Source organism: Lynx canadensis, chromosome B3, assembly GCF_007474595.2.
Source record: "Lynx canadensis isolate LIC74 chromosome B3, mLynCan4.pri.v2, whole genome shotgun sequence".
Classification (NCBI taxonomy): domain Eukaryota; kingdom Metazoa; phylum Chordata; class Mammalia; order Carnivora; family Felidae; genus Lynx; species Lynx canadensis.
Genome location: NC_044308.2, coordinates 5,998,224 through 6,015,950, shown reverse-complemented (window position 1 = coordinate 6,015,950; position 17,727 = coordinate 5,998,224).

Genomic DNA, 17,727 nt, shown 5'->3' with positions numbered 1-17,727 from the left:
TAATGTTTATTTATTTTTGAGAGAAAGAGCACGAGTCAGGGAAGGGCAGAGAGAGAGGGAGACACAGAATCTGAAGCAGGCTCCAGGCTCTGCCCTGTCAGCACGGAGCCCGACACGGGGCTTGAACTCACGAACCGCGAGATCACGACCTGAGCAGAGCTCGGACGCTTAACTGACTGAGCCACCCAGGCGCCCCAAGCCCTTGTTCATTTCTACTTGATTCACGTAATTTCCGAGCTGTATTCTTACAGGGAAATGTGCTTTCACTTAATTTAATGTTTTCATAAGGTGACAATAGCAGTCTTGTTCTTTCTGAATATAAAGGAAAGAAAGCACATTATGGCAAATAGAAACAAAGGAAAGAATACAAACATGACCTGAAATCCCAGAGATAACCGTTGTCAACATTTCGTTGCACATCATTCTAGAATGTATATGTATATGTGTGTGTGTGTGTGTGTTAACATGTTTCAATATAGAAAATATTTTTGGAAACAAACAGTTTTTTACTGTTAAAAAACAACTTTGGGGAAGGTGCAACAGCCCTCACAGTGTCATTTTTAAAACACACAGACACTGGGTGGCTCAGTCTGTTGAGTGTCCGACTCTTGATCTTGGCTCAGGTCATGGTCTCATGGTTCCTGAGTTCAAGCCCTGCATTGGGCTTCTGCACTGACAGCAGAGAGCAGGACGTGGGGCTTGAATGCACAAACCGCGAGATCATGACCTGAGCTGAAGTCGGACGCTCAATGGACTGAGTCACCCAGGAGCCCCAAAATATAATTTTTATTTTTATTTTTTTCCCAAAATATAATTTTCAATTAAAAAATTTTTTTAATGTTTATTTACTTCTGAGAGAGAGAGAGAGAGAGAGCGAGTGCAGGAGGGGCCAAGAGAGAGGGAGACAGAATCTGAAGCATGCCCCAGGCTCTGAGGTGTCAGCACAGAGCCCGACGTGGGGCTCGAACTCACAAAGTGAACTGTGAGATCGTGACCTGAGCCAAAGTTGGATGCCTCACCTACTGAGCCACCCGGGTGCTAGGGATCCCTTACTGTTCAGGCACCGAGGGAGGCTCTGGGGGGGAGAAGGAGCAGTGAACAGGACCCACCCACTTCTTCCCCTCCTGACAGGCTTCGTGGAGAAGCAAAGGAGACGCTCACGCCTTCAGTAAAGAGGGCACGCGGGGTCCCTAAGAGCTAGCCTTCTCCCCGCTTCTGTGGTCCTGAGCAGCCGCTGTGGGTAAGCAGTTCCTGGGTGCTGGTTCCGTGCGGCGCACGCCCGGGGAATGGGAAGATGCTTCTCCCAGACAGATCAACTTGTTGGAATCCCCTGCGTCGTCCAGAGTCACCCGGCCCTCCCTGTGCTACACCGCACAGCACACACCTGCCCCCCACACCGGTCAGGCACACGGTGTTTGTACTCCCGTTCTGGAACTCAGGCAAGTTTCACAGTTGTTTTCAGGAGGCTGGAAAAGAGCTTAAAGGTCACCTTGTCTAACCGACCTGGGCTGCTGAGGATGGAATCTTCTCTCTGATCCCCCACACCTCAGGGGACACCTTAGGTGGCAAGAAGAATTTTCTCTCTCAATGTGGCCCACTTATTCTGTAGGAGGCCACTACTCACTGATTCGTTCCATCAAATGGTGTGTATTAAGTGCTATGTACTCAGTGCTTCCTATGCACTAAGAAATAAGCCAGTGAGGGGGCGCCTGGGTGGCTCAGTCGGTAAAGCGTCCGACTTCGGCTCAGGTCATGATCTCACGGTGTGTGAGTTCGAGCCCCACGTCAGGCTCTGTGCTGACGGCTCAGAGCCTGGAGCCTGCTTCGGATTCTGTCTCTGTCTCTCTGCCCCTCCCCTACTTGCTCTCTCTCTCTCTGTCTCTCTCTCAAATATAAAAAATAAAACAGAAAAATTTTAAAAAAAGAAAGAAAGGAATCAGTGAGTAAAACACAAAAATTTCTGCTCTTCTGAATCTTACCTTCTAATGATATGGGTTGGGGAGGACAAACGTTAAACAAAGTAGATAAATTATAAAGTGCTAGAGAGTAATACACACTAGAGCAAAAAAAAAGGGGGGGTATATGCAGGAATGGCTCAGGAATGGCGATTGTCACTAATATTAAAACATTAGTGTTATTATGTGTTAACTAATACATGTTAACTAATCAGTGAGTTTTAGCGGGGTCACGGGATGCAAGGTCAATAAACAAAACTCAAATTTATTTCTATATATTAGCAATAAACAAGAGGAAATTGAAAAAAATTGAAAACATCATTTACAGTAGCAACAGAAAACATGAAATACTTCGGTAGAAATCTAACAAAATATGTGCGAGATATGTATGCTGAAAACTACAACACATTGGTGAAAGAAACCAAAGAAAGCCCAAAACACGGGGAGATAGACCATGTTCGTGTTTTGGAATCTGGGCTTAATAAAATTCTCCCCGCATGGATCTGTAGATTCAATGCAATTGTGCCAAAAATTCCATCAGCATTTTTTTTTGTAGAAACTGACAAGCCGATCTTTTTTTTTTTTTTTAAAAGGGAGCTATAGGGTTTTTTTTTAAGTTTATTTATTTATTTTGAGAGAGAGACAGAGAGTGCAAGTGGGGGAGGGGCAGAGAGAGAGGGAGAGAGAGAATCCCAAGCAGGCTGTGTGCTGTCAGCCCAGAGCCCCCGGCCGCGGGGGCTCGAACTCATAAACTGAGATCATGACCTGACTAAAATCAAGGGTCAGACACTTAACTGACTGAGCCACCCAGGCTCGTCCCCTGACAAGCTCATTTTAAAGTTTATTTGGAAAGGCAGTGGAACTAGAATAGCGAAAGAATTACAAATAGCAAGTCACTCCTAAGAAGAGTGTTGAGAGTGGAGGTGAGGACTGAGAAGTAAGAGGGGAGGTCCGCAGGAGGAAGACTTTCACTGTGTGCCTTTAATACTTTTCCAGTGAATGTGCTGCCTGTTCAAACATGAAACATATAATAATATTAAAAAAAATAGAAGTTCTTGGGGGTGCCTGGGTGGCTCAGTCGGTTAAGCATCCAACTTTGGCTCAGGTCGTGATCTCACTCACGGTTTGTGAGTTCGAGCCCCGCATCGGGGTCTGTGCTGACAGCTCAGAGCCTGGAGCCTGCTTTGGATTCTGTATCTCCCTCTTTTTCTGCCCCTCCCCTGCTCATGCTCTGTCTCTTTCTCCTCAAAAATAAACATTAAAAAAAATTAAAAAATATATATATAAATAAAGCGACTCTAGCAGACTCAAACTCTACAACATGGAACTTTGATTCAGTGGGTATGACCTAGAGGGAAGCACCAGAAATCAGAGTTCTACTGGGCTTGGCAGGGCACTTACCCTCTGCTAGGCAGGGACCGTAAAATGGGGCCTCTGTTTATGCATACACAGCTCCGGGTGGGTTAGGGAGGTCACCTGCGGAGCACCCAGAAAATCTCTGGGAAGGCCAGACCCTCAAGGCTGCTTGGTCCTCCGGCCCCTCACTGGGTGTGGAGAGTGAGAACGAGTTCTCATGGTCTCTTTAGTCATAAGGCTACAGAGAAGCTTTCCCGGTGGGCAAGTGGGTGGCATTCAGATGTCATGCTAGAATGATCATGTGTCCCATTTGCCCAGGGCAGTCCTGTTTACACCTGCTGTCCTGGTGTAATTATTAATAATGCCCCCTCTCACTCTGTTTTGGGTGATAGCTAGGGTCACCCTAGCGATAGTTCAGGTTTGATCCCCAGAACGAAAGGAAGATGGTTCTAAAAGGGCACTGGTCCAGGAGTCAGGAACACAAACTTTTTTCCTGCTGCTGACAAACTGGGGGCCTTGGCACGTTTTCTCTGGCTGAATTGAAGAGTTTGGATCAGACAGCCCCCTTTTAGCTGGGCAGTTCATGCACGGGAGATGTGGGTCACAGGGCGGGGGGGGGGGGTCTGATTCAAGACCTTTCTGAACCCAGACCTAATACAAATAAGTAAAAAACAAACAAACAATAATGAAATGAGCCCTCGTCTCAGTTGTCAGGGAAAAGGTTGGACAACTGGGGGACATGGTAAAACCTGGAAGGGACTTTGTGAAGTGTCCCGGAAGAAGGTCTTTCCTGGAGGTTGGACAGGACTTGGTAGGGGGCGAGAGGAAGGGAAGAGAAGGGAAAGAAGAAGAGATTTAGGGGGAGGTTACAGTGCCATAGGATCAGAGAGGGGATGGGAGTGCTCCAGGCTGTAGGTCCTAAAGGTATCAGTTTGTAGGGAGGTGACACTTCTGAGTGCCACCGGGACAGAGTGATGCCTTTGGGCTACTATCTACACGGCTCCGTCCCGTGGGGGCCCATATGCAGCATCTCGGGCGTGTGAAGAAAGATTTCGAAAACTTCTCTCCCACCTATGACTTAAATTGGCTGAGTCTACTTGCTCCCGCTTTGGGGTGGGTCCCCAGGGTCACACCCAAAGGAAACACCGATCTTACTTAGAATGTCTTTTTATGCGTTTCCTGGAGGCTTTCCTGGACTCGGGATAGGAACAGCATAAGAGAAATCGTCTCCCCTATGTCAGCCAAAACCCTCCTTACCCATCTCTACCCCTCCCTAGACACCCTCTTCTCGGGACAGCTTGACCTCATTTGGATCTCATTCCCTGTAAACTCCAAAGTGGTGGTTCTCAAAGCACGGTTCCCAGACCAGCGGCATCAGCCTCACCTGTAAGCTTGTGGCACCTGGGTGGCTCGGTCAGTTGAGCATCTGACTCTCGGTTTCAGCTCGGGTCATGATCTCACGGTTCATGGCACCAGGCTCTGTGCTGGTGGCATGGAGCCTGCTTGGGATTCTCTCTTTCCCTCGCTCTCCCCTACTTGCGCCCTCTCTCTCTCTCAAAATAAATAAACATTAAAAAGAGAAACGCAAATTATTGGGCCCTGTGGTATCCAGAATCCTGGCTCACATTATTGTTATTTTTTTTTAACGTTTATTTATTTTTGAGACAGAGAGAGACAGAGCATGAATGGGGGGAGGGTCAGAGAGAGAGGGAGACACAGAATCCGAACAGGCTCCAGGCTCTGAGCCATCAGCACAGAGCCCGACGCGGGGCTCGAACTCACGGACCGCGAGATCACGACCTGAGCCGAAGTCGGACGCTTAACCGACTGAGCCACCCAGGCGCCCCTATTGTTATTTTTTTAAAGGGTTCAAATACAATTTATTGTCAAGTTAGCTAACATGCAGTGTGTAGAGTGTGCCCTTGGCTTCAGCGGCCCCCCCATTCTTAATCCCCAGAGTCTGTGAAAATGTTACTTCACGTGGGCTCTCATGTTGATTAAATTAAGGATCTTGACCTGGGGAGATTATCCTGGATAATTTGAGTGGGCCCAGGACAGTCAAGAGGTTCATTGTAAGTGAAATGGGGAGGCAGGTGTGCTAGGGTCAGGGCGGGAGATGTGATAATGGAGGGCAGGAGGGTGGAGGGAGAGGCCGCAAGCCCAGGAAGGCAGGTGGGCTCCAGAAGCTGGGACAGGTGACGGAGCCGGCCTCCTCCAGAGCCTCCGGAGGGAATGCAGCCCGGTCGGCCCCTTGATTTCAGTCCACCGAGACCCATTTCGAACTCCTGACCTCCAGCACTGTAAGGTAACAGATTTGTGCCGTGTAAGCCGTTAAGTTTGTGGTGATTTGCTAAAGCCGCAAGAGGATGGACCTGGAGAGCATTAGGCTTAGAGAAATAAGTCAGAGAAACGGTAGCTATACCTGCAGGGAGCACAGCAAAATGTGGGGAGTGATTCACTATGTTGTACACTGGAAACTAACATTGTGTGTCTACCTCATTTAAAACAACGCAGCAATCGGAGACTCACGCAGGCTCCATCCTAGACCTGCTGAGTCAGAAACTGCAGGTTGTGTGTTATAAGTTCTTCCAGGGATGCAGAGGTGGGCTCCAGTCTGAGGACCAGTGCTCCCAAACAATGGTTCTTGGCTTTCATGGCACAGCTGACTTACCTGGGGAGTCTCTTTAAAAAACAAACAAACAAAAAACCCACGAATACCCAGGTCAACCCCCAGAAGTTCTGATTAATTGCTCTGGAGTAGGGCTCAGGCACCCCACTTTCAAGACCTCCGTCTCTGATTCTGGTCCCAGGCCAAAGTTGAGCCCTGGGATTCTTGTCCCCCCTGCCTGCTTCGGCCTCTGCTCCCTCCTGGCCCCTGGGTATTGGTTTTCTCTTCCCCTGCTCTGGGCTGAACAGTCTGTGAGACTTCATCCTGAGACACAGGCTTGCCAGTATTCCTAATTAAAAAAAAATATGTATATTATATATACATATATAATGTATTATAATTATTATAATGTATTTTATATATATATATATACACACCTGTCACAAACTCACTAAGCCGTGCAGGGCACAGATTTAGTCACACTCCTAGAAGGAAAAGATCTTGGAGAAGTGTCTGGTCCAGCCACATTCTTCCCAGTTGAGGAAATTGGGGCCCAGAAAGACGACGTGACTAGTCCAAGGTTATACAATGAGCGAGGTTCAAAGCGTGGGACAAAATTCTAGTTTGAGGCCCGCTCTCCTTTCCCTTCTTCACATCATGGTCCCCTGACATGGAAACGAGAGGACTCCGGAAAGGAAAGGAGCTGGCTCTTTAAAACCATCCCCCATTTCCAGGCAGAAGGGAGCCTGTGTAGTGAGCAAGCCAAACCCTCTGGAGGTGACCTTGGCTTGGGGGCCAAGGCAGGAGAGATTCTGATGGCCCGAGATAAGGGAGATCTGAGGGGGAGGAGAGGCAGCCAGCTGAGACTAACGCCTAAGGAACAGCTAGCCTGTTCCCAGCCACCTACACGGGGTGGGCACTGGGGGTTGGGATGGAGGAAGACGAGAGAGGGTGGAGGGGAGGAGGGAGCATGGGGCAAGAGCCTGCAAATAAATAGTCCCCTACCCATTGCAGGGGCCCCGGGCTAACAGGGGGCAGGACACCACTGTGAGGCTACAAAATGGTAAGTCTGGGAGGGGCAACAGCTTGCTGTATGCAAAATCACAGGCAGTGTTTGGAATCACACACATGGGGATTCAAATCCTGAATCTGCCGATGTTTTTTGTTTTTTTAATGTTTATTTATTCACTTTGTTTTTTTACTTTTATTTTTTTTACATTTATTTATTTTTGAGAGACAGAGAGAGACAGAGCATGAGCAGGGGAGGGGCAGAGAGAGAGGGAGACACAGAATCCGAAGCAGGCTCCAGGCTCCGAGCTGTCAGCACAGAGCCCGACGCGGGGCTTGAACCCACAAACTATGAGATCATGACCTGAGTGGAAGTCGGATGCTTAACTGACTGAGCCACCCAGGCACCCCTATTTATTCACTTTGAAAGAGGTAGAGAGAGAGAGAGAGAGAGAGAGAGCGAGCATGAGTAGGGGAGGGGTAGAGTTGGAGGGAGACAGAGAATCCCAAACAGGCTCCGCACTGTCAGCACAGAGTCCGATGCGGGGCTGAAACTCACAAACCATCAGATTAAGACCTGAGCTGGAACCAAGAGTCAGGTGCTTAACCGACTGAGCCACCCAGGTGCCCCTGCCAACACTATTTTTTAAATGTGTTTCTGAGTTTATTTATTTTTATTTTGAGACAGAGAGTGTGTGAGCAGGGGAGGAGCAGAGAGAGTGAGAATCCCAAGCAGGCTCTGCTCTGTCAGCTCGGAGCCCGACATGGGGCCCGAGATTGCATGAACCGTGAGATCATGACCTGAGCAGAGATCAAGAGTTGGACACTTAACTGACTGAGCCACCCGGGTGCCTCTGCCAGGACTTAAAAAAATTTTTTTTTAATGTTTATTTATTATTGAGAGACAGAAACAGAGCATGAACATGAGAAGGGCAGAGAGAGAGGAAGACACAGAATCCAAAGCAGGCTCCAGGCTCTGAGAGGTCAGCACAGAGCCCAACGCGGGGCTCGAACCCACAAACGGCGAGATCATGACCTGAGCCCAAGTCAGGCACGTAACCGACTGAGCCACCCAGGCGCCAGCACTTTCAACCACATGACCTGGGCCTCTCTGAGCCAGTTTGCCTTCCTGTGAAATGGGGCTAACAATCCCTGGCCCTTGTGAGGATTTTGAGAGAATCAGGATCAGAGAGGTTAAGCCAATTTCCCATAGTCACACAGCTGATGTGTGGTGGGGGTGGGACCCACCCCAGAGCCTCCCTCTTAACCACACTACACTAGCCTACATGCTCAAGCATGCCAATCTGTGCCGTTCAGCATGGGACTCAGGATCTAGTGCCCTTCCCCCGTCCTCCACGAGTCATGAAAGTTGCCAAGATCACTGTGTGAGCAGAGAGGGCAGTGGGGGTCGGTGGGGGGGGTGTTGGGGAGGAAGGAGGCCCCGGTAAGGACTGAAACTGAAGGCCCCTCCGGTCTATTGGAGTCAGACTTAAGCTGATTTCAAGCAAATAAGGAAGGGCAATGTTTCTCGGGCACCTGGTTGCAGCTGCAAAGTCTTGCCTGCCTTACGCCCTTTATCTTATTTAACTCTCAGAGGAACCGTGTCTCCATTTCACTCATGAAGAAGGTGAAGCTCCTCGAAATTCAGAGACTCATTCAAAGTCACAGAGCTGGGAAGTGACAGAGGCAGGCATTCAATCCCAAGTTCAGCCTCCTAACTGACAACTGTCTGGACTTTTCCACATCCCTGGAGCCTTGCGAGTGGCCACTGCACAAGCATGGGGTGAAAAGGCTGGAAGGAACCAGATAATGGGGGGAGGGCAGAGACAGCTTCTGGGTGAAGGTGGCCTTCGAGCCAAGTTTTCGGGGATAAGTAGAAAGGAGCTTGGCAGAAAAGGGCCGGGAAGAGAGTTTCGGGCGTGGAGACCCAGAGATGAGAAACAGCAGGTTCTGTCAACAGCTAGGAGTTCAGACGGGAGAGGAACTGGCCCAGGACATGCCTTCTGTAACCGCTGGTGACCAGTCCAGCATTCCTTGGGGCCCCTCACTGGCCAAGGGCAATCACAAGGCTGCTTGGCCCCAGCTCCCTCCCCGAGCCTCCCTGAATTATACCACCGCATTCTCAACGTGCCTCTGGAACATCAATGCGTGTCCCATCACTGGGAATGCTGTGAAGACAGGGATTCTGATTTGTCAGGACTGGGACGGGGCCTGGCACTCCTCAGGCCTTTCTGTCATGACCTCAGGCGATGCTCCTGGTCCGAGGACCACACTTTGAGTGGCATCATCCAGAAAAGTATATGTTGAGCCCCTGCCATCTGCCAGGCATCGCGCAAGCTACCTTCTACACTTTTGCTAATGTACTAATCATCACAACGCTCTAAAATGGGACTTATTATTTCTACTTCCCAGAATAGAGAACGGAGGGGCCGAAAGGTGAAATATTTTATTTGCAAAGTTAGTAAGTAGCAGAGCTGGGCTTTGAACTCGGGTCTGTCCAACTCTATAGCTGATGCTGGGCCTCCTGGTCAGAGGGACGGCTATAGACTGACTCGTGTCCCCCCAAGACTCAAATGTTGATGCCCTAACTCCGAGTAGGGCTGCATTTGGAGTTAGGTTGAATGGGGTCATAAGGGTGGCACCCTGATCCTATAGGACCAGTGTCCTTATAAGAGGAGACATCAGAGAGTTCTCTTTCTCTCTCTGCCACATGAGGGCATAGTGAGAAGGTGACCTTCTGCAAGTCAGAAAGGCTTGCACCAGGAACCAAACTGGCTGGCACTTTGTGGGGTTTTTGTTTTGTTTTGCTTTTAAAGGCTTATTTATTTATTTTGAGAGGGTGTGTGTGTATGAGTGGAGGAGGGGCAGAAAGAGGGAGAGAGAGAATCCCAAGCAGGCTCTGTACCACCAACACAGAGTCCCACACGGGGTTCAAAGTCATGAACGGTGAGACCATGACCTGAGCAGAAATCAAAAGTCGGACACTTAACCCACTAGGCCAGCCAGGCGCCCCTGGTCAGCCCTTTGATCTTGGACTTGCAATCTCCAGAACCATGAGAAACGAATTTCTATTGTTTAACCCATTCAGCTTGTGACATTTCGTTCTGGCAGCCCAAACGGACTAAAACAGGGGCCCAGCTGCTACCGGTCAGCCAAGGATGCCAGTTAAAAGGAACGGCTCCCCTTCCATGGAATGTGGCTCTTCCCAAACTGCATGGGACGGGAGGAGAACCAAGACGGTGGTGATTATAATGGTGATGGTGATGGTGAGGATGTTGATAATGGTGATGGCAACAATAACTCACACCCAAGCCAAAGCCACCTGTACCATTTGCAAAATGAAACCACAACAGAACGACGTAGCTGTCCCGACCTTCACACCCTGATTCCAAAGACGTTTCAGGAGAAGACAGGAAATGGCCCAGTAATCAGGTGCCGTCCATTAATTTGCTGCATGTGCCGTGATGGCTGAGTCTGCATCCTTGTGGAGTGGACACACAGCACAAACAAGCAAAGCCTGCTTCCTCAGTTGGCCAGGCCCCCTGTGCCCGTGTGTCAATGGAAAAGGGCAGTGTAGTAGACTAGATGCCTGAGTGAATCTCCCAGTGAGAAACCTAAAAACTGAATGCTGAATACAATATTAAACAAAATATCCTCTTAAACGAATCACTGAATTGACACAAAACGGAGCAATCCACAGACTCCCAGACTGGAGTGAAGGAGCCCCAAAGCCAGCTGGCACGCTGAGGTTTCGTGCAGGACACGGGAGACCTTGAGCTTGTGCTTTGCTGCCCCCCGGTGAGAGATGAGAAGATAAATCTTAGGGGTCCACCAGAGGATGTAGGGAAAATGTATGCACACATATGTACACAAATTTTACTGATTCAAAGATTGTATAGCACATCATTTATAAAAAAAATAATAAGGGGTGCTTGGGTGGCTCAGTCGGTTAAGCGTCCAACTTTGGCTCAGGTCATGATCTCAGGGTTCACGGGTTTGAGCCCCATGTCGGGCTTTGTGTGGACAGCTCAGAGCTTGGAGCCTGCTTCAAATTCTGTGTGTCTCTCTCTCTACTCCTCCCCTGCTCATGTCTGTCTGTCTGTCTCTCTCTCTCAAAAATAAATAAACATTAAAAAAAAGACATACTAGGGCACCTGGGTGGCTCAGTCGGTTGAGCGTTTGACTTTGGCTCAGGTCATGATCTCACAGCTTGTGAGTTCGAGCCCCCCGTCGGGCTCTGTGCTGACAGCTCAGAGCCTGGAGCCTGCTTCAGATTCTGTGTCTCCCTCTCTCTCTGCCCCTAACCCACTCTCATTCTGTCTCTGTCTCTCTCAAAAATAAACATTAAAAAAAAGTTAAAAAAAAAAAGACATACTCTTTACTGTAAATTCGACACAAACAATTGATTCACACAAAACACTTACGATGATTTATGCTAAACCCTCATATCCATTGCCAGCCTATGGTTGTGGTTCACTCTAGATCTAACGTGAATGTTGGTGGACACTTTGCTGGTTTATGTGAAGGAGGAAGATGAAAGAAAACAAAGACATGTTGGAATTTCACTCATCAATCAACAGCGTAAGCTACTTCTTTGCTAAATCAGGTTATTATTATTTTTTAAGTTTGTTTATTTTGAGAGAGACAGAGATGGTGTGAGTGGGGTAGGGGCAGAGAAAGGGAGAGAGAGACAGAGAGAGAGAGAGAGAGGGAGAGAGAGAGAGAGAGAGAATCCCAAGCAGGCTCCACACTGCGAGCACAGAGCCCGACATGGGGCTTGAACTCACAAAACCGTGAGATCATGACCTGAGCTGAAACCAAGAACCAGATGAGCAACTGAATGAGTCATCCAGGTGCCCCAGATCATTGTTTTTGAATAGTGGAAGAATATTTCCCCAGGCTTGTGTGTGTGTGTGTGCGCGTGCGTGTGTGCTTGTGCACGCGTGTGTGCACTATTCACAGTGAAATGACCACAGGCATAACACACTTATAAGTTTAATCTGAATGCTTAACATTTTCCCAACACTTTGTCTAGACAATCGATAAAACATTAAAGCAAGGTTTGACTTGCGGCTCTTAGAACGGTGTGGGGTGCACAGTAGATGTTGTCAAAATGCTGGCTATTATTTATTGTTATTTGCAGTATAAGTCACTCCATGATGACTCCTGAGTTTCAGTGTGGCTGGCTTCTGGATTGTGGCCACATGTGTCTGGAGAACTATGTTCCTGGTTCAAGTCCCAGAGAAAGGCAGGAAGGTGGGCGGACCCAGGTGGCTAAGGACGAGTTTGGGCTGGGTGAGTGAAAAATCCAGTGGAAGTCTTCCCCTCCCTTCCACCGTGTGCTGAGAGGGACCCTGGGTGGATGGCTGGAGCCCGGGACGTGCATGGGTTTCATCTCCACAATGGCACCAACAGAGCTGAGTCACAGCACAGTGTTTAGACATGGCTGCTATACATCATTGGGCTAATTGATTTGGATGTCTCTTGCTCAATATTCTGAATTTATGGGTGCGGCTTTCTTTCCTTTTACTTCCCCCTTTTCCCCGCTCACATCTACCGCACTTGGTCTCTAGGAATCTTGGGGATCCCAGGCTCATGGGGTCCTCGGGCCAAGGTGATAACTATCCGTTGAGTTTTGCGAGCACCCGGAAAGAAGTATTCATCACAGGACACTCTTAAGTTTCAAACAGGCCCCAGGGAAACTCTGCTGGGCTGTCTTGGCAGAAGTCCAGCTCTCATTTGTATGATCTGATTAAGGAGACTGACTCCTCTGTGCCAAGAAACACGAAGTAAATTGCCAAGACACTGTAGACAAGACACTGCTCTTTTTACAGACTTCGCCAGTGGAACAGTGATTCTCTCCCTCAGCATCTGTCCTGCTGGTGTCACCCCAGCACCCTGGGGCTTCGCGTCTCAGTAGGGGCTGACTCCCCGCACGACCGGGGCTTGGAGAAGTGGAGGACATGGGCGCAAAGGGCTCTGACTGCATCCCAGCAATGTTGTCTCCTTCGCTCTTTAGGCACAGGATGGGGAGATCAGGTGGTAAATTACTCCGAGCTCTTGGCTGCAAACAACAGACCCCGCTGTGGCGAGTGTGAACAGAAAAGGCTTTCGGGAGCCCCTGAGAATCGCTGTGAGGACGCCAGGCCAGGTTGGAGAGCTGGGACAAGGCAGAGCTGCTGTGAGGAGATGTCACTGCCATCCCGATGGAGTGTGGGCCACGTGTGGCTGCTTGCAGGGCTGTTGCTGCCTAGGGCAGTGGGGGCTTCTGACACCCTCCCCCAAACTGGCCCTCACTTCCCAACTCGTGATCGGTGGACACCAGTCACACGTCTATGCCCCTACTGCAAAGGAAGTCGGGAAGGTACGTTTCTGGTTTCTACTTTAGGGAAACATAAACTCAAAAGGTAGAGGCATCCCCAAATAAGAAAAGTGTGTGGGGGTGGGCAAGCAGAATGATAAATGTTCACACGTAATCAGTGATCTCACATCACATGATTAAGACATCCCACCCCCCCCCCCCCTCGGGCGCCAACCGCACTGCCTTGAGAAAGTCCCCTGGGCCCTGACCCACTGCCTGGGTCCTCAGATACTCACTCTGCCGCTCCTAAAGCTGGTCCTGACTCCTTACCAGGAGCCTTCATTCTCTGTGTAACTCAGAGGTATGGCTTAATTGTTGCTCGTATGTTTGGTTGGATCTTTGGGTTTTTTTAAGTTTATTTATTTTGAGAGAGAGAGAGAGAGAGAGAGAATGAGAATATATCCCAAACAGCCTCCACACTGTCAGCCAACTCTCAGTGCAGAGACGGATGCGGGGATTGAACTCAGGTACCGTGAGATCATGGCCTGAGGCGAAGACGAGAGTCCGACGCTTAACGGACTGAGCCACCCAGGCGTCCCATGGTTGGGTCTTTGCAGGCAAACACAAATGTCTTCAAGGGCCAGGCAGGTAAATTAGTGGAGGAAGTGAGCAGAGAGAAGGGCGTGTGGAGGACAGAGGAAGTGAAGGAGCAGTCCCTGCCCAGATGTTTCCATTTGGAAATATGGACCCAGTGGCCAGATCTCTGTGGATTTCTTTATGTGAAATACCCAGATTTGGTAATAATTGGTCAAATATTCTTGATCTGTTAAAAATTTTCATTATATTAAAAACTCCAAACATAAAGAGAAACAGAGTGATAGTATGATGAACACCCACATCCAAATACACTCATCACTCAGATTTAACATTTTTCACATTTTGCCACGTTTTATCTACTTTTCTTCTGCTTCAGTATTTTAAAGTAACAAAATCAGAGAAGCTAACAAAATATTTTATCCTTAAACATTTCAATAGGCATCTCTTCAAAACATAGATATTTTCCAAAATAGTAGCTACTTAACAATACCTAAGAAAATTAACAAACACCAGGGCAATTGGGTGGCTCAGTTAGTGTCCTACTCTTGATTTTAACTCAGGTTTTGATCTTGGGGTCGTGAGTTCAAGCCCCACATTGGGCCCCACACTGCACACTGGGTGTGGAGCCTACTTAGAAAAGAAAAGAAAATTAACAAATACCCTGTCTTCATTCGTATTTCTTTCACTACCCCAAAGACGATGCTTTAGATGGATTGTTCAAACCAGAATCCAATAGAGGACCAAGAATTGGATTTGGTGGTTATGTGTCTTAAGTATCTTTAATCCAGAAGAGATCCCCACTGGTCTGTTCGTTTTGTTGCTTTTTTAATGTGTATTTATTTTTGAGAGAGAGAGAGAGGGAGAGTGTGGGCGGGGAGGGGCACAGAGAGGAGGAGACAGAAGATCCAAAGTGGGCTCTGAGCTGACAGCAGAGAGCCCAACGTGGGGCTCGAACTCACAAACCATGAGATCATAACCTGAGCCAAAGTTGGACGCTTAACCGACTGAGCCACCCAGGCGCCCCTGTTTTGTTATTTTTTTGTGTGTGTTTCAACTGACACTGATTTGAAGAACTCAGACCAGTGTCTTGTTGACTGTCCTACTTATCTAGATAGGTCTGGTTGTTTCCTTGTGATGTCACTTAACTTGTTCCCTTATCCTCTGTATTCCCTGCAAACTGGAAGTTAGAGCTAAAGGCTTGATTACGTCGATGTTAACGTTTTGTCAAGAATGTATCCCGGGTGATGCTGACTGCCTAATCCAGGACCTCAGAAGGCACAGGACGCTGTCCTATTAGTACAGACGTTAGATGAGAGACTGGGTTGAGATCATTCCCTGTCTTGTAACTTTGCGTTTTCTTCCTTAGATCATCATTGCCCCCCAGGAGCATTTTACCTAATGGTTTTAGCATCCATTGATACCCTCTGCCGGAATCAATTACTTCATTAGGGATTGCAAGAGGGTGTTTTTCTAATGCTCTTTCTTTGACATTTATTAGCTTGCATTGTTCTATAACGAAGAGCTTTCTTGTGTCATCAACTGGGGCTGCGAGGTTCTCCTGAAACTGGGTCTACTTGTTCTTACTGGATGGCAGAAAAAAAAAAATAATGTTTTGGCTTTAATTACCAACTCTCGGAGTAAAGAGTTGGTGCAACAGCTTTGGCCAATACAGTAGTCCCCCCTTATCCATGGGGAGCATGTTCCAAGACCCCCAGTGGATGCCTGAGACCACATATAGCACTGAACCCCATAGATACTATGTTTTTTTCCTATACATACATACCTATGATACAGTTTAATTTATAACCTAGGCACAGTAAGAGGTTAATGACAATAATAACGAGATAGAACAGCTGTAACATTATGCTATCTTAAGACTCATGTGGATGTGGTCTCTCTCGCAAAACATCTTATTGTTCTGGACTCACTCTTCTCGTGAGGCTGTGAGATGATAAAATGCCTACGTGAGGAGATGAAGGGAGGTGAATGACGTAAGCACTGTGACAAGCGTCAGGCTAACACTGACCTTCTGACGATATGCCAGAAAAAAGACCCTCTGCTTCCAGGCCGCACCTGACTGTGGGTAATTGACGCTGCAGACCAGAAGGGACCACTGTAACGACAAAGTGTTCTTTTCCTTTCTGAAGTATTCACTACTCTGGCTGCTGGATTTTTATGTACTCAATATTGTATCATCAGTTACAGCCTTTATTCTCTTTTTTTCTTTTTAATTTTTTTAACGTTTATTTTTGAGAGAAAGAGAGAGAGACAGAGACAGAGTGTGAGCTGGTGAAGGGGCAGAGAGAGGGAGACACAGAATCCAAAGCAGGCTCCAGGCTCCGAGCTGTCAGCACAGAGCCTGACGCGGGGCTCAAACCCATAACCGTGAGATCATGACCTGAGCCCAAGTCGGACGCTCAACCGACTGAGCTTCCCAGTCGCCGCTGCTTTATTCTTTAAAAAATTTATTTATAAAACATTTTTAAATGTTTTTATTTATTTTTGAGAGAGAGAGAGCAAGAGAGGAACAAGCAGGGGAGGGACAGAGACACAGGGAGACAGAGGAAGCCTCTGAAACAGGCCCTGCACTGACAACACAGAGCCCGATGCGGGGCTTGAACTCACGAAGCATGAGATCGTGACCTGAGCTGAAGTCAGATGCTTCACTGACTGAGCCACCCAGGCTCCTCTCACAGACTTTATTCTTTTTTGGTGCTCAAATTGTTCCGTCTTTGGCCAGTGGGAGCCCTTGAAGATGGTTTCTGTGTGGTTTTTGATGTATCTCTGCTGCCTTTGGTCACTCTTCCCCTCCAGGCACACCTTGATGTCCCATGTTCCCCAAGGGAGCTTTTCCTGCTCCAGCCCTGAGATGAACCATTTCTGTAAGAGCTTAGGTTCCTTTTTTCAAGTACTTTAAAGGCATTCTGCAAGTTATACAAACCACGTAGCTCAGCTGGATACGGCCCATGGCATGCTAGTTTGCCACCTTAGCTCTTAAGTTTCTGCAATTTAATGCTGTAAGACGCAAGCAATCAAACGTCCGTGCATGTGGTTGTTGCCCTTATTGGTGGACCATTTGTTTTTTTTTAAATTTTTTTTTCAACGTTTTTATTTTATTTTTGGGACAGAGAGAGACAGAGCATGAACGGGGGAGGGGCAGAGAGAGAGGGAGACACAGAATCGGAAACAGGCTCCAGGCTCCGAGCAGTCAGCCCAGAGCCCGACGCGGGGCTCGAACTCACGGACCGCGAGATCGTGACCTGGCTGAAGTCGGACGCTTAACCGACTGCGCCACCCAGGCGCCCCTGGACCGTTTGTTTTTAAACCTAACACATGTCTGTGCAGGACCCACTGTCCATTGACTACTATGCTCACTGGAGCCTGTGCGTTTCCTGGTTTCATGCAGAATTCTGGGGAATGATTTTCTCATAATCTAGGTTTGCCTTGTCAGCTCCCACGTTTGGTCCCACTACTTTAGGATTATACTGTGTCCCTCTCGCACCTTCACGACCCAGAGCATTTCAGAATAGCTGACTGCTTCAAGCCCCTAATCGTGACACGGCAAGACCTCCATGATATACTGTTAACTGGGTGGCAAGGAGGAGGGCCTTGGAAATTGGCATTTTCATCTCATGCTATTGAGAGTATAAATTTGTATCACTTTCCAGTATTATTCTGGACTCCCTCACTTATAAGTGACAGCAACCCATACAAAACTAGCTTAAACAAACACACAAAGGATGTTCACTGACTCAATTAACCGGGACGACCGAGGGAGGGAAGGCTTCAGGCATAGCTGGATTCAGGGGCTCTATCTTTGTGACTTCTGATCCAAAAGGGAGAGAAAGAGCCCCCTGTGACAGTAGTTTATACAGAGTCTCAGGGAATACTTTGATTAATTC